The sequence below is a fragment of the Pongo pygmaeus genome, chromosome 7 (genome assembly GCF_028885625.2).
Source record: "Pongo pygmaeus isolate AG05252 chromosome 7, NHGRI_mPonPyg2-v2.0_pri, whole genome shotgun sequence".
Classification (NCBI taxonomy): Eukaryota; Metazoa; Chordata; class Mammalia; order Primates; family Hominidae; genus Pongo; species Pongo pygmaeus.
In genome coordinates, this window is record NC_072380.2 from 154,198,056 (window position 1) to 154,212,587 (window position 14,532).

The 14,532-nt window shown below is 53.9% G+C and overlaps 1 protein-coding gene across 3 annotated transcripts in view; it reads right to left on the reverse strand.

Moving 5' to 3' along the window:
- The window catches only part of SLC45A4 (solute carrier family 45 member 4), a 95,135-nt gene extending 80,833 nt beyond the window's left edge, over positions 1-14,302 (reverse strand). For 2 of the 3 annotated variants that reach the window (XM_063669140.1, XM_054498970.2), the window contains exon 1: positions 14,032-14,302. The gene's annotated coding sequence lies outside the window, so the exon portion shown is untranslated. Of the gene's footprint in view, positions 1-13,074; positions 13,153-14,031 lie in introns of all 3 variants that reach the window. The other variant, XM_054498971.2, reaches the window with a different exon arrangement.
- Positions 14,303-14,532: the final 230 nt, after the last annotated feature.

The following is a 14,532-nucleotide window of genomic DNA, read 5'->3' on the forward strand; positions in this document are numbered from 1 at the left end:
TCCATGGCCCAGGGTCTCTGCGGACCAGGATCTCTGTGGACCAGGGTCTCCGCGTACTGTTAGCATAGCACTCCCCCAGGGCCAACCGAGGGACCCTGCCTGAGCTCCTGGGGACATTTGCCACCTGAGAAAACCCACAGCGACTGGTCAGGGTGGCTGGACAGAAGTGGGTCTCAGTCAACGCCTGCTGTGAATGAACAAGCCGCATCGGGAGGGACCAGTGCGTGCAGAGGGAACGTGCACCGGGGCCAGCCCCTGCCTGGAAGCAGAGCAGGAGGTCGCAGAGGCAGGCCTGACCCAAGTCCCCGCCTCACCAACCCGATTCCAAGGCAGCACTGCAGGCAGACGGCCAGTGGGGACAAGGCTGGCCTGAGGCTCGCTGGGACACACGGTTCCTGCTGGTCCAAGGCTGGGACTGTGGAGCCCCATGAGGCCTCCCCAGAGTGGTCCCCTCACAGCCAGTTCTCTGTGAGCAGTGGAACGGCACCAGCACTCCCGTGGCAGGAACGGCTGTGAGCTCAACGTGGCAACCCACATCCCAGGGAACCCATGCATGCTAAATGGGGGCCACCAGCCAGCATGGCAGGAGAAACACACATGTGAAGACAGAGGGCAGCACACGGGAGGGGAGCAGCGGTGCTGAGCCCCAGGCCCATTTGGTGCGGGACCCCCGGGAGGGAGGCACCCTGGGAGGGAATCAGCTCCTAAGTCACCACTTGCAGAGCCCCATCAGGGGCCAATGCCAAACCTAGGCCTCACCTAACCCTCTGGGGGTTCCCAGGGCACTCCCAGGTGGCAGCCTCAGCTCGAAGGTGAGGAAAGTGAGTCAGGAACTGGCAGGTAATGGAGCAGTCACACCCGGCAGAGTGAGGGCAGCAGGTCCCCCGGGGACAGTCCTCCCACTGGGCTTCAGGAGAGAGCCGCAGGCAGGCCTGTCTGTCTTGGGTTGGCAGAGAGGTGTGGACATTCCAGAGACGGAAGTGAGAACACACACAGGACAGGAAGAAGCAGCGCTGCGTGGTCAGAGAGGAGCTGCCACAGGCTGGAGGCACGTGAGCCAGGGAAGGCAGCCTCTGTGGGTGAAGGGAAAGCAGGAGGGAAGCTGGGACCACGCCTGCTTTATGGGCGGGGCCCTGGGGCTCACAGAACTTAGAGATCTGCCCCAGGCCCCTGATGGAGGCACCAGGATCCAATCTCTGCAGGACCTCCCAGACCTGGCAGGAAGAGCCCAGGGGCACCAGGCGGAACTCCCAGGGCCGCCACCTTCAGTTAGGCTCAGTTCCTCCATGAAGATCTCTCTCTTTTTCAAATGGAGACAACAGCACATCACAGGGCTATTAACCCTGAAAGTTTCAGTGTTATCAGGAACTACTGCACTCAACAGGGGACAGGTATAAGGAAATCCCTTCTGCAATCATGTGAAGGCATCTAAGATGCAAAGAAGCTGGTCTGGAGCACCCACTTCCACAACATAGCACCCAGGGGGACGCAGAAAACAGGGTAAACGGCTCCACAAGCAGCTCCATCTCCCTGAACTGCCCCACGGCAGCACTGACTGAGGCCCCTCAATTGACCACTCAGAACCCAACATCGGTCTGAAAGGTCTCCAGAGGCTGGAAGCACCTGGGCAGGTTACCCTGGTTGAGTGAATGTGATGAGAAAAAACAACTTCTCAAGGCTAAAGGCCTTGAGAGCCCCAGCAGCCAGCAGCCCCGCACCCTACACAGCCCAGGATGGCGCGGAGTTCATCTCGTAAGGTGAAAGGCTCCCTGGCTCTGGTGCCAGAGCCCTTGCCCCTCTGGCACAAAGGGACAAGGTGTCCACAGCCCGGGGTCAGCCCGACAAGACCACCATCCAAGCCTGGCCCCTAGAAAACAGGCTTCCAGCCTGGGCAACATAGTGAGACCCTCACTATATAAAAATACTTAAAATTAGCAGGGCACGGTGGCTGACGCCTGTAATCCAACACTTTGGGAGGCTGAGGTGGGCGGATCACATGAGGCCAGGAGTTTGAGACCAACCTGGCCAACACAGTGAAACCTGGTCCGTGCTAAAAATACAAAAATTGGCGGGACATCGTGGTGCATACCTGTAATCCCAGCTACTCAGGAGGCTGAGACACAAGAATCGCTTCAATCCAGGAGGCGGAGGTTGCAGTGAGTTGAGATGGTACCACTGCACTTCAGCCTGGGCAACCCTGTCTCAAAAAATAGTAATAAATTAGCCGGGCATGGTGGCACACGCCTGTAGTCCCAGCTAATCAGAAGGCTGAGGCAGGAAGATGGCTTCAGCTCAGGAATTCAAGCTGTAGTGAGCTATGATTGCACTGCTGCACTCCAGCCTGGGTGACAGAGCAAGACCTCATTTCTTTAAAAAAAAAAAAAATTAAAATTAAAATTAAAAAAAGGCCAGGCGTGGTGGCTCACGCCAGTAATCCTAGCACTTTGGGAGGCTGGGGTGGGTGGATAACCTGAGGTTAGGAATTCAAGACCAGCCTGGCCAACATGGTGAAACCCCATCCCCATTAAAAATACAAAAATTAGCTGGGTGTGGTGGTGCACACCTGTGGTCCCAGCTACTCAGGAGGCTGAGGCAGGAGAATCGCTTGTACCCGCGAGGCAGAGGTTGCACTGAGCCGAGATCATGCCACTATACTCCAGCCTGGGTGACAGAGCAAGACTCCATTGCAAAAAAAAAAAAAAAAAAAAAGAAAAGAAAAAAGTGGAGGGAAAGACCCTCACGCCTTTTATCATATGAAGACAGAGCAAGAAGGGGCGATGTTTGAACCAGGAAATGGGTCCTCAGGAGACACCAATCTGCCTGTGCCTTGTTCTTGGCCTTCCAGCCTCCAGAACCTGGGAAAGAAATGCTTGTTGTTGTAAAGCCACCTGGTCTATGGTATGTGTTTGAAGCAGCCTGACCACCTAAGTTATTGAGTTCCCCCCAGGTTTGCCACACTGAACCAGAAACACCAGTGAGGGCCTTGGGAGGAGGGTCAGAAACTGCTTCCTCTGGATTCTTCTCTACACCATCCACTTGGTGCTTCAGAAAGCACAGGCAGCTCCCTGGCCGCCTTCCCCTCTGAATTATTAAAGCCAAATGCAACAGGGCTCCACCAAGAAGAGGCGGGCACCCGGTGGGCGCCGGGCACTCTGCCTGGCAATGCGGCAAGTGGATGCTGGCGGGGGAGGCAGGCCTGGGGTCCACGCCTAAGGCCTGCTAAGCCGAGGCAGAACTGTGTGGGCAAAAATAAATCCCCAGATGGACAATGCTCTGAGGGGATCAGGAGAAAATCCACATGGAAATGTTTAAAACCTATTTCCCAGAACCCTATCATCACCAGGCAGAAACCACAGCCTGCATTTACGGGGCTTCCAGGCTCTCCCGCAGACCCAGAAAACTTAATCAAAAACCCATCTGAACTTTACAACCACAAACTGGCACCAGCCACAGGGCCCTTATCGGCACACAGCCTCGCTGCTACAGAGATGGCACGAACTGTCAGGAACCAACCCAGGACTGATAGCCCGACCAGTGGCCATGCCACACACAGCCTGCACCTGCGGACTTTCCATTTGCAGAGATCTAGGAAATGGCAAAATGCTTTCTTCTTTTTGCATAGATTTTTTGAATTAGCGAAACTGCCACTGGCTAGTTCACTTGTTGAAAAAAACTGTTCCAATTTTATTTTAAATTTGATTAGCTTTAAACATTACCTCATTTCATTTCAGGAAAAGTTAGCAAGATTTTTCTCACACACGGCCATAGTATTAGCATTAAAGAGAAGGACATGACACCCAAAATTGCAAAAACAAAAAAGCAAAAAAACAAAAAAACGTATCTTCTCCATGTGACTGTTCATCCAGCTTCTCACTCCAGCTGTGGATGGTGGGCCACAGCACTGCCCGGGAGGCCCACCTGCCGTGGGCACAGCCCCTGCGGCAAGCCCGACTGGCCCACCATCCCCCGTGTCCTCATGTCCACACTCCCCAGGCTCTTTCTGCAAAGCTCTTCCCTTCATCCCACAGGCCATGTCCTTTAAAACTCAGTTCAAAGACTAGCGAGAGTCAACAGAATTGCTAACGGGTGATGAATCTAGGGATGACATGATTATACTATTTTCACTACTTTTAGGCATGTCTCAAAACAACCATAGTATGAAGTTTTTAAGAAGAACATTCTGTTTCTTTCAAGGACCACCTGCTCAGACATTTTCCGCACCCAGCCACGGGTTAGATGCCCTCCTCGGGGTTCCCAGGCCTGCCCCATCACCCTGCCCAGATGGCTGGCTTCTCAGGCACCTCCCTTGAGCCTGGCACTGAGTAGCCACCTGGGGACCATCTCCAGAATGGAACATACCACAGCAGGCCCAGTCCCCTGCTAACTCACAGTCTGAGCCTCGTGACAGTGCCCAATAAGAGGGCAAAATTGGGCACCAAAGGCTCAACCCAGCAAGCCAAGTGGCCAGCCCGAAAGAAACAAGGAAACAAATGGGAGCGGCAGCACCTCCTCCCCGACCTCCACAGGAGCCAGGGAGCCAACCCAGAGGGCAGTGCCAGCTGGGCACAGCTGCCCATACCTGTGGCAGCCAGGAGTCCTTCCTTCCAAGCTCTTGGCCAGGGAGGAGGGGTGTGGGAACCAGCATGCTGCGTGGGCCAACGGCAGGGCTGGCCACAGAGCCCCCTCCAGCAGCAGCTACCTGGCATGGGGAGTGACCGCAAAGGTGCCTCAAAGTCGAATCCAAGGCATGGAGGGCACTGCCGCATTTCTCCAGGCAGAAGATAAACGGCACTTTTCAGTAGGGGGTGGGGGGAGCTGATGAGCAGTGCGACCCAGTGGCCCACAACTGCACTAGGCCGGCCTTATCCGGTGGCTCCTCTCCCTCACCAGCGCCCTCACCAGGCGCTGCTCCAGAGGTCCCAGCTGGGCGCCCAGCACAGATGCAGATGCTGCACCGTCTAGCAGCGTGAGTGCTGCTGTGACCCCTTCTCAGGCGCCTACTGAGTGCTGGAGACAGAAACCCCTCACACACCCCGGTTACCACACGGAAGCAGAAGCTCCGAGCACTGGGGGGGTCACAAAGCCAAGGAGGGACCAGCCTGGACTATAAACTCTCCCTGTACCCCACCCACAACGAGGATGCCAGGCTTCATGATGTTTCTACGGAAGGAGAAAGCGGACGGGGAGCCCCGTGCCTTTAAGAATTAAAAACACTCTCGACGCCTCAATAGTTCAGTAGTGGGCTTGACATGTTTTCAACAGCCCTGATATTCCCTTCAGCTTACCTAGGGAAGTACCTGTCACACTAGGGACACCAGCTCCAGGCTGCAAGTCCATAACAAGACCATCTGAGCTGTGGGCGTCGTTCTCGCCACCAAATCAGAGCTACCTTTCAAATGGGCACAGTTAACGACAGCAGAGCAGCTGTGGCCGCAGCCCCGGGATCTGGCTCCATCCAGCAGAGGGTGGTGGTGCGCAGGCCCTGATGGGGGAGGACTTCCACACTCCAAGCTTTTAATGCCGTTTTACGTAAGCAACACGAAAAAAACCACTAGCAGTTATTCTAGTACTCCCGGCTGGGAGCGGATTTGCATACTGAAGTAAAGCCCCAGGTTAGGGCAGGAATTTCTAGAACCAACTGGACTCTGCTATACCTGTTCTTCAGCAGCCTTCTCAAAGTCTTTTAAGAGACTGAAAGCTTGATTTCAGTTATCAATACCCAAAATATCATGAAAATATAAGGATTTGTTGCTTTGGAGAAGGGACCAATGGAGGATCCCCTCTCCAGGGTGATTTAATCCGGTTCTATGGGGTGATTAGGGGCTGGCCTGTCTTCCTGGTCCCGTTCTTCACTGTTTAAACCGCAGGATTCCTAGAACACAACCTTGGAACTGCTCCTCTCCTCACCCATCCCTGGAACGAAGGCACTGGCCCCATGATCTGAGAACATCATCGCCTCCCCAAATAGCTGCATGGCCGAATCGGAAGTGACGCATTCTTAGTGGACTCCTAATGGCCAGCCCTGAGGACAGAACACAGGTTAAAACGTCAGGCGGACCCACGTTACCGATTCCACAGAGTTGGGCGAGTAGCCTGCTTTCCTCCAACAAAGCTGGGAGACGCCAGAGACCCCAGCTCCGTCAAATCTCCTCTTATGTCATAAAACCATCACACAACGCAAAGTTCTACTGTTCTCAGTCCTCAGCGTGCTGTTTCTGAGTGGGACGGGAAGTGGTGGTTTTTTGGTTACTAAACTGATTTTCATACCAAATTTCATTAGGTCTATAGGCTAAAAATAGTAAATCTTTCTACTTTTTGAGCATCTCCAGATTTGAGCAAATTCTCAGGGATGCCAAGTGTCAACGCCCTGCACCAGCCTCATCTGGTTCTCGGGGAGAGGCCCACCTTCCCAACCCACCCCACGGCCCTGATCCTAACGGCAACCCGATGGCCTGAGACCAGCTGCCCCACTCTGGAACAGGCACAGCAATGCCCTGTGCAGGAAGAAGGGCGGAGCAGGGTGACCAGATTCCTGCCAGGCAAAAACCTCTAGCAAATCTGAAGTCTGGCTATGTTAGTCTTCTCTGCTTCTAACACACCTCTCTGTCAAATTAAAATTTAACCCAAGGCACAAATCCACCGTCTTACATTTTAGCCCAACCAGATAAAAATGCTGCAGCATGCTTACTCGTGAAATGGTTCATCTTCTGCCCTTTAACATAGCGCATTTAGAAAACAGGCAATTAAATAGTAAAGCTTAATACGGAGCAGCACGGGCACCTTGATTCGACGAAGTGGCACAGGCCTTACCTGTGGACTAAGTGCGCTAGCATAGCACAGCAAGCGCCCTGTGCAAACACAGGAGCATCCTGAGAGGGCCTCCAGTGTGGGGAACTCAAGAGAGCCGCAGGGTCCCCACAAACGCCTGCCTAAAACTGGACTGCCTGAGAAGCTGCCATGGAGAAAGTCCCGGTGCCCAGGGAGCCCCCACCTCCTCCCTACCTGCCCCGCCTAGACAAGAGGAAGGCACTCTTCCCAGGGAACGTTCCAGCAACAGAGATGTACCCGGTACCAGGGACAGTTCAATTATCCCTTTAATTAAGGCACCTTAAACAGGACCCATCCCCCAGCTCTTTGAGACCTCCTTCCAATGTATTTTTATTTTGTGCATTTAGTAATTGTTTATCAAGATCAATGATATTTATGATTCTGTGATCAATTCTGTACTGATAATTACAATGACACAAAACATTCTTCTGGATGTTAACATAGCCTAATGATCACAGAAATGTTTTAAATTGCAATATATACTTTTGTCACAGAGAAGTATGGAGAACAGTCCATAGGCTGGGTGCGGTGGCTCACGCCTGTAATCCCAGCACTCTGGGAGCCTGAGGCAGGAGGGAGGGTCGCTTGAGGCCAGGAGTTCATGACTGGCCTGGGCAACACGGTGAAACTCCGTCTCTGCCAAAAATACAAAGAAAAATTAGCTGGGCATAATCCCAGCTACCTGGAGGGCGGAGGTGGGAGGATCACTTGAGCCCGGGAGGTCGAGGCTGCAGTGAGCCATGATTGTACCACTGGACTCCAGCCTGGGGGACAGAATGAGACCCTATCTCAAAAAAAAAAAAAAAAAAAAAATCATCCTGGGCAACTCAGTGAGACCCCATCTCTGCAAAAAATAAAAATAAAAACTAGCCGGGCATGATAGCGTACACCTGTGGTCCCAGCTACTCAGGAGGCTGAAGAGAGAGAATTGCATGGACCTAGGTGGTCAAGGCTGTAGCGAGCCCTGATCCCACCACTGCACTCCAGCCTGGGTAACAGAGGGAAACACTGTCTCAAAAAAGAAAAAAAAAGAATGAGGGATAAAAAGACTTTCAAACGGAGCAAACATACAAGTTCACAAAAAAAAAAACTTCCTTGTCAAGACTGTTAAGAACAATTTGTTCATTTTTTTAAAGGGTGACTGATGGTAGGTATCATTAGGATATTTAACATTGGATACTTTTTAAAAAGCAATACAATGGTTACTTTTAAATGCCAACATTATAATAGAAATTGCATCTTTTGCAGTTGTTTCAAATTAGGACCAGAAATTTAAACGTCAACTTAAAAATGTGTCTATAGTTTTTCAAAGTTTTTTTTTGTTTTTTAGACGGAGACAGAGGCTTGCTCTTTCGCTCAGGCTGTAGTGAAGTGGTGCAATCTCGGCTCACTGCAACCTCCACGCCACTCACCATCACCACCACCACCACCACCACCATCCACCCCCGGCCTGCCCCCCGCCACCTTGCCCCCCTCCCCCCGACCCCACCCCTGCCCCTGGGTTCAAGCCATTCTCCTGCTTTAGCCTCCTAAGTAGCTGGGATTATAGGCGTGCACCACCACACCTGGCTAATTTTTGTATTTTTAGTAGAGATGGTTTTGCCATGTTGGCCAGGCTGCTCTCGAACTCCTGACGTCAGGTGATCCACTCGCCTTGGCCTCCCAAAGAGCTATGATTACAGGCATGAGCCACCGCACCAGGCGTCAAAGTTATTTTACAGAACACATGGGCAAAAATGTTTTCAGGCCTCTGCTTGACAGCAATGTAACTCTAAAACATTCCTAACTCATCCATCACTGACAGCAAAAGAGCTGCCTCTACGACACTCAGGCAGTCCCCCTCGCCTTGTGTCTAACGTGCTCTTAATACGCAATTTCATCTCCAGCGTGGAGATGTCAAACCCCTCCCCTCAAAAAACTTAAAAAATATTCCTTTCCCGTATATACCAAACCAAAAACCATGCTCTTGAATAAATGTATTTCCCTAAAATGATGACTAAACTGTTGGTGATAAGGAACTTATTTATTGTTTTCTGGCCTTACAATGTCTTTTTTTTTTTTTTTTTTTATATACAGGGTCTCACTCTGTTGCCCCGGCTGGAGTGCAGCATGGGTGTGATCTACCCTCACCGCAGCCTGGACCTCCTGAGCTCCAGCAATCCTCCCGCCTCAGCCTCTCGAGTAGCTGGGACCACTGATGTGAGACACCGCATCCAGCTAATTTTTTTGTATTTATAGAGACAGGGTTTCACCATGTTGTCCAGGCTGGTCTCAAACTCCTGGGCTCAGGCAATCTGCCCGCCTCAGCCGCCTAAAGTGCTAGGACTATAGGCACGTGCCATCGTGCCCGGCTAATTTTTTTTTTTTTTTTTTTTTTTTTTTGTACAGGTGGGGTTTTGCCGTGTTGCTCAGGCTGGCCTGGAACTCCTGGACTCAAGCGATCCTCCTGCCTCAGCCTCCAAGAGTGCTGGGATTGCAGGAACGAGCCTCTGTGCCCAGCCTGAGTGATTTCCTAAAATTGTGCAATAAGGGTCATATATAAAAGTACAATGACCACCACACCTGACCAGGTAAGCACTGTGTTGATCCCTCTTTATTATCTATTCTAAGGGTTTGCTATGCATTTTTCACTCAAGATTTTCCTTTCTTTGAAATAGGAAAAATTTGGTTGCCAGTCAATTCAGATGGCTCCAGGATTTCAAGGCAGAACCCCAGGAGAAACCTTGGGGCAAACTACAAAAACTCAGAGCAAGTAGCATAACAGAATCCCAGGTTGGAAGGGACTTTTCAATGCAGCAAATTAAGCACCTCTGGGCCAGAGTTCAGGAATGCAGTTTCCTCTCACTGCCAGCAAAATCCTTCAACAGGTTTAGGAGGATGAAAGTACCGAGACCCAGGTCTGAACAATACCTCCCTCACTGGGCCAGTAGAGGTGGGAGGGTGAGATGGCCAAGCTCAATGACTTGAAAGGTTATGCAAATCCCTTCAGCTGCCTCAGGATCCCACTCTGGACTGGCTGGCACCCTTATTCCTGCATTAGGGACAAAATGCCCAGCACTATTTCCACCCCCACCCCACCCCTGCCCCCCAGGGCTCCCGACAGACTCTGAGAGTGAACTGGTGTTCTGGAGCCCTCACTAGACAGGAAGGTGGGCCTTGGGATGACCCCCAAAATAATGCAGCTACAGCCCAGCCCCTCTAACTTAAGAGAAATCCCACCAGGTGTGGTAGTATGAACCTATAACCCAGCAGCTACTTGGGAAGCTGGGGCAGGAGGATCACTTGAGCCTAGGGGTTCAAGACCTGCTTAGGCAACACAGTGAGACCCCCTGACTCTTAAATACACACACACACACACACACACGCAAAGGAGAGAGACTATAATCCCAGCACTTTGGGAGGCCCAGGCGGGCAGAACACTTGAGGTCAGGAGTTCAAGACCAGCCTGGCCAACATGGTGAAACCCCATTTCTACTAAAAATACAAAAATTATCTGGGCATGGTGATGTGCACCCGTAGTCCTAGCTATTCGGGAGGCTGAGGCAAAAGAATCGCTTGAACCTGGGAGGTGGAGGCTGCAGTGAACCAAGATCGCACCACTGCACTCCAGCCTGGGTGACAGAGTAAGACTGTCTCAAAAAAAAAAAAAAAAAAAGGGGAGAGAGAGAGAGAACTTCCTCTCCCTCTCACCTGAAGTCCCCAAGCTACACAGCAGCTGAGCCAGAGAACTCAGAGCCCTTCTCTCCATCATCAGGGTTTTGTGCTGTTTCCCGCAATCTAACTAGTCGCACTCAACAAATGACCCCTACCAAGTGTCCTGTCTTCCTGGGGCACTAACACCCACGTCGTCTGAGGCGGGAACAATGGCGACCCATCCATGGCTCTCAAAGGGCCACTCTATCAGGGATATGAAACACTAAGTGGGTTATGCGGCTGCCCTCTAAGTCTGTGGATGTTTTTAATCTTCTTAAAATGCCTCCTCCAAAAGTCACTTGCCAAGGAGGCCACTTCCTAAACACTATGAGGCCTCCACTAACTGTTTCTCCTGTCACCTCCAGCCAAATGGCAAGGGGTTGAAAATGACGATATGACCTGTCAAGCTTCCCTTTCGGCAGGCCCCCTCCTGATTCAGGGTAGAGAAGATTCATTTCCACGAACATTAAAGTGGTCTCCCGGTCCTCTAAAAGTGCCTGATTTCACAAAGGCTTAGCATTTGATACTCGGGGGGGGAAAAGGCCACCAGAAGCACATTTTGAAAGTTTCACATTTAAAAAGATCCTTGTTCATTGATTTTGGTGGGGTAATTAAGCTAATCTAAACAAGGGGACCTTGTCTAGGAGCCGGTGGGGGAGGTGCAGCCGCTCAGGTCCTCTGCATGAAAACCCACCGCAGACGCCTGCTTTTGGGGTCCTCTCTCACCCCTTCCTTTCTACAAGGCTGCTCTTCAGCTGGGAGGTTTGCTCCCTCTGGTCAGATCTGTTTTCTGGCTCAGGTGGAGATGACCCTTCTGATGGTGTTTCACGAAGTGTGCCTTCGTCAGCATAATCACGCAGTGATGAAAACCTGGGGAACCTAGGAGGCCAGCGAGGAGCAGTCCTCACCCATCATTAGCAGGAACGCGGCTTCCAGCATATTCTGGCTCCACAAATTACAGACACGACTCTGCCAGGGGTGTTCCCAAGAAGGGCACTGGCAATTTGGGGTTGTCTGCCACCTACTGTGCTTGTCAGTCACCCTCACTCGGTGCCAGGCCACAAGGCTGTTGGCCACAAACCACCCCAGCCAGCCACTAGGCGTCGGGGCCCTCGGGAAGAGCGGGAGAGGGCACTGGGATGCACCACGGTCAGAACGACAATCACAGCCCGAACCCCTGTGTTGCACTCCTCTGTCCTCCCCACCTTTCTCCTGACGACACAGATACAATCCATTCACCACCAAGCAACCTCAAGATTGGCTGAAATACCTTCCTCGGCTCCTTTCCTCCATCGGGAAAGGGGGAAGCTGCCGCTGCCGCTGCCGCAGCCCTCTCCTTCCCTGCAGATCTGCGGGGCGGGCTGGGGCTGGATCTCAGGGCTCACGGAAAGGAGGCAGAATCCGGTTTACAGGCTTGCTCCGCCCCTCCCCCATCCCCCTCCAATAAGCAAAGTTAGACGGTGTTACAAGCTGCAAGACACCTTGGAGCTCACCCAGTCCAATCTCTGATCTGCTTTCACGATGCGACAAGGGCCAAAGCTGCAGCACGCATCTCGGCAGGGCAGCAGGCCACTCCCGACAAGAGGCCCGGGAGGTGGCCCTGGGCAGCCTCCCCTCTCCCCGCCCTGTGAACACCTGGGCCAAAAAAACACACCTTTAAATACTCAGTGTGTATTTCAAACACATTTCAAACGATTTGCTTCTTTCCTTTACAGCCACTGCCACAAAAACAATTAGCCTGAATGGGTGTGAAATCCTTGATGTGTAAGACGACCTAGTTCCCCAGCCTCTCTCTAGAAGCACGTGAGTTCTTTACTGCGCCTGAGTCTCCTCCACCCGGAACCTGCACGGCTGCCTCTTCTCATCCTAAAGTGGCTTCTGCAAAACCTCTCCCAAGCATTTAAATAATCTCTGCTCGTTCTTTTAACAATAATTCAAACCTAGCAGAAAAGGACATTATACATTTCTTTTGAGGACACTGAGTGTTCCCTGCTCTGTGTCACACTCCCCATGTGTTACACTCCCTAACCTCTACACCAATACTCCAGCTTTTTGTTTTCTTACTCTTTTCTAAAGCCAGCACAAAACAGCAGAAGGATAAGATTCCTACCACATTCGACCTGTCTGCCAATGAGACAGGAAGGATGAGACCGTCTGGGGAATGGAAGCGCAGGGCGCTCCCAGTAATGCCGGGCAGATGCAGTGGCTCTTCCCCAGCAGAAATGGGCTTCGATTCAGAATCTGCCAGTCCACAAGAATCATCTGACCCCACAACAATTAGTTCAATCACTCATGTGGTAAAGCCTCCTCGCTCCGGGTCCTAGACTGGAAAAGACAGCCCCCAAAACAGTAATAAAAACGACAAGCCCTGTTTTGCTGGAGTCAGCTGAGGTATCAGATGAGGGTCAGTGGCTAGGTCTGTGAACCTGAAGCCACACTCCATCAGTGACTTGCACTGGAGAGACACAAACACCCCAGGCTCCTTAGGAGGTAGAGCGGCCCTTCCCAGCCCTCCCTAGCCCCCGCCTTCTAGAATCATTCTGAATAGCTAACCAGGAGGCTGGGCCCCGTGTGGATCCGCCTCCGCTGGAAAAGCCTCTGCTGGATGTGCTCCAACCCAGAGCAGAATACCTGGGGGAGGAACGGGTTAACCTCAAAAGGGAAAGGGGCAGCGGGTGCTGAGACCCAGAAGGTGCGGGGACTTCTACAGAGCAGGGAATCTGGGCCCGGATGAACTGATGCCCTGGCCTCTTTCCTCCAGGGAGAAGGTCGGCCTCAGGAAATCAAGGTATCTTCAAAGGGACACAAGGGAGCGCAGTGCCGATGAGACCGGGGCAGAGCCACAGTCTGGCGGTGCAGGCTGGGGGTCCGAGGTCGGGGAAACTGGCTAGCAGTGCTGCCAGGGTCGTGTGTGCACTGGGCAGAGGGGAAGAAGGGAAGGGGAAGAAGGGGAAGGTGAAGGGGAAGAAGGAAGTGTGTTCGGTTGGGAGGACCCGTCCAGACAGAGGGGAGAGGGGGCCACTTCGCGAGTGGTGGATCGCTAGTTGAATTCTCATAAGTTAGAGATAGCAGGCAGGGGTTAGAAGGACAGGACAGGGTCAGGACCAGGAGTTAGAGGCGCCAGGCTCCTCTCTGGGTAGAGAAACCCGAGGAACTGGGGGCGGGGAGGACTGATGGGTGCGAAAGGGGGCCGGGTCCAAACGAAGGCGCGCGCTCCGGGGTGGGGGGAATCTGGGAGGCTGCAGGGCTGGGGACCAGGGCAGGTGCAATCCGGTAAGAGGAGGCGGGAAGGAATTGGGGATCCCTGAGGAGCCAGCGCAAGCCGGGTGGGGGCAGGTCCCCTCCCCCGGAGAAGAAGGTGCGGGGCTGGGGCTGGGGCTGCGGCACGGACCCGACCTGGAGGCCGAGGCCGTGCGGGAGGTGGGGGTGGGGAGGCAGCAGGTGCCCGGCGCCCAGGTGCGAGGTGCAGGGGGCGGCGGGGCGGGCGGCTGCGGGCGGCAGGCCACTCACCTGTCTCCTCCGGCCGGGGCCGCGGGGGCGGCGGGGCGGCCGGGCCGGGCCGGGCAGGGGCGACGGGGGCGCGGAGCCCCGGGCGCACCGGGGTCGGGAGGCGGCGGCGGGTCCGGGCGGGGGCTGCTCCCTCGGCCAGCCGGCCGGGCGGTCAATCAGTCAGCGACGCGGGCGCGGAGAGAGCGCTGCGAGGCTGCGGCCGGCGCGCGAAGACAACGCCGCTTTATCGGGTCGGAAACAGCCGCTCCGCGCCGCTTCCGCTGACGCAGCGCCGGCCCCTGCGCCTCATGACTATGCAGCACCCGCCGCCGCGGGACGAGGATTCGGGGGGCGGGGTCTCCGCCGCGCGCGCCCATTGGCCTCCGCCGCCGCCCACCCCGCCCCCGAACGGCCGCCCCGCCCCCGCCGCGCCCCTGCCCCGCCCCCGCGCGCTCCGCGGCTCCCGCCCCCGTCTCGCTATAGCCCCGCCTCCGGCCCTAGTCCAGCCCCGCCCCCGCCCTC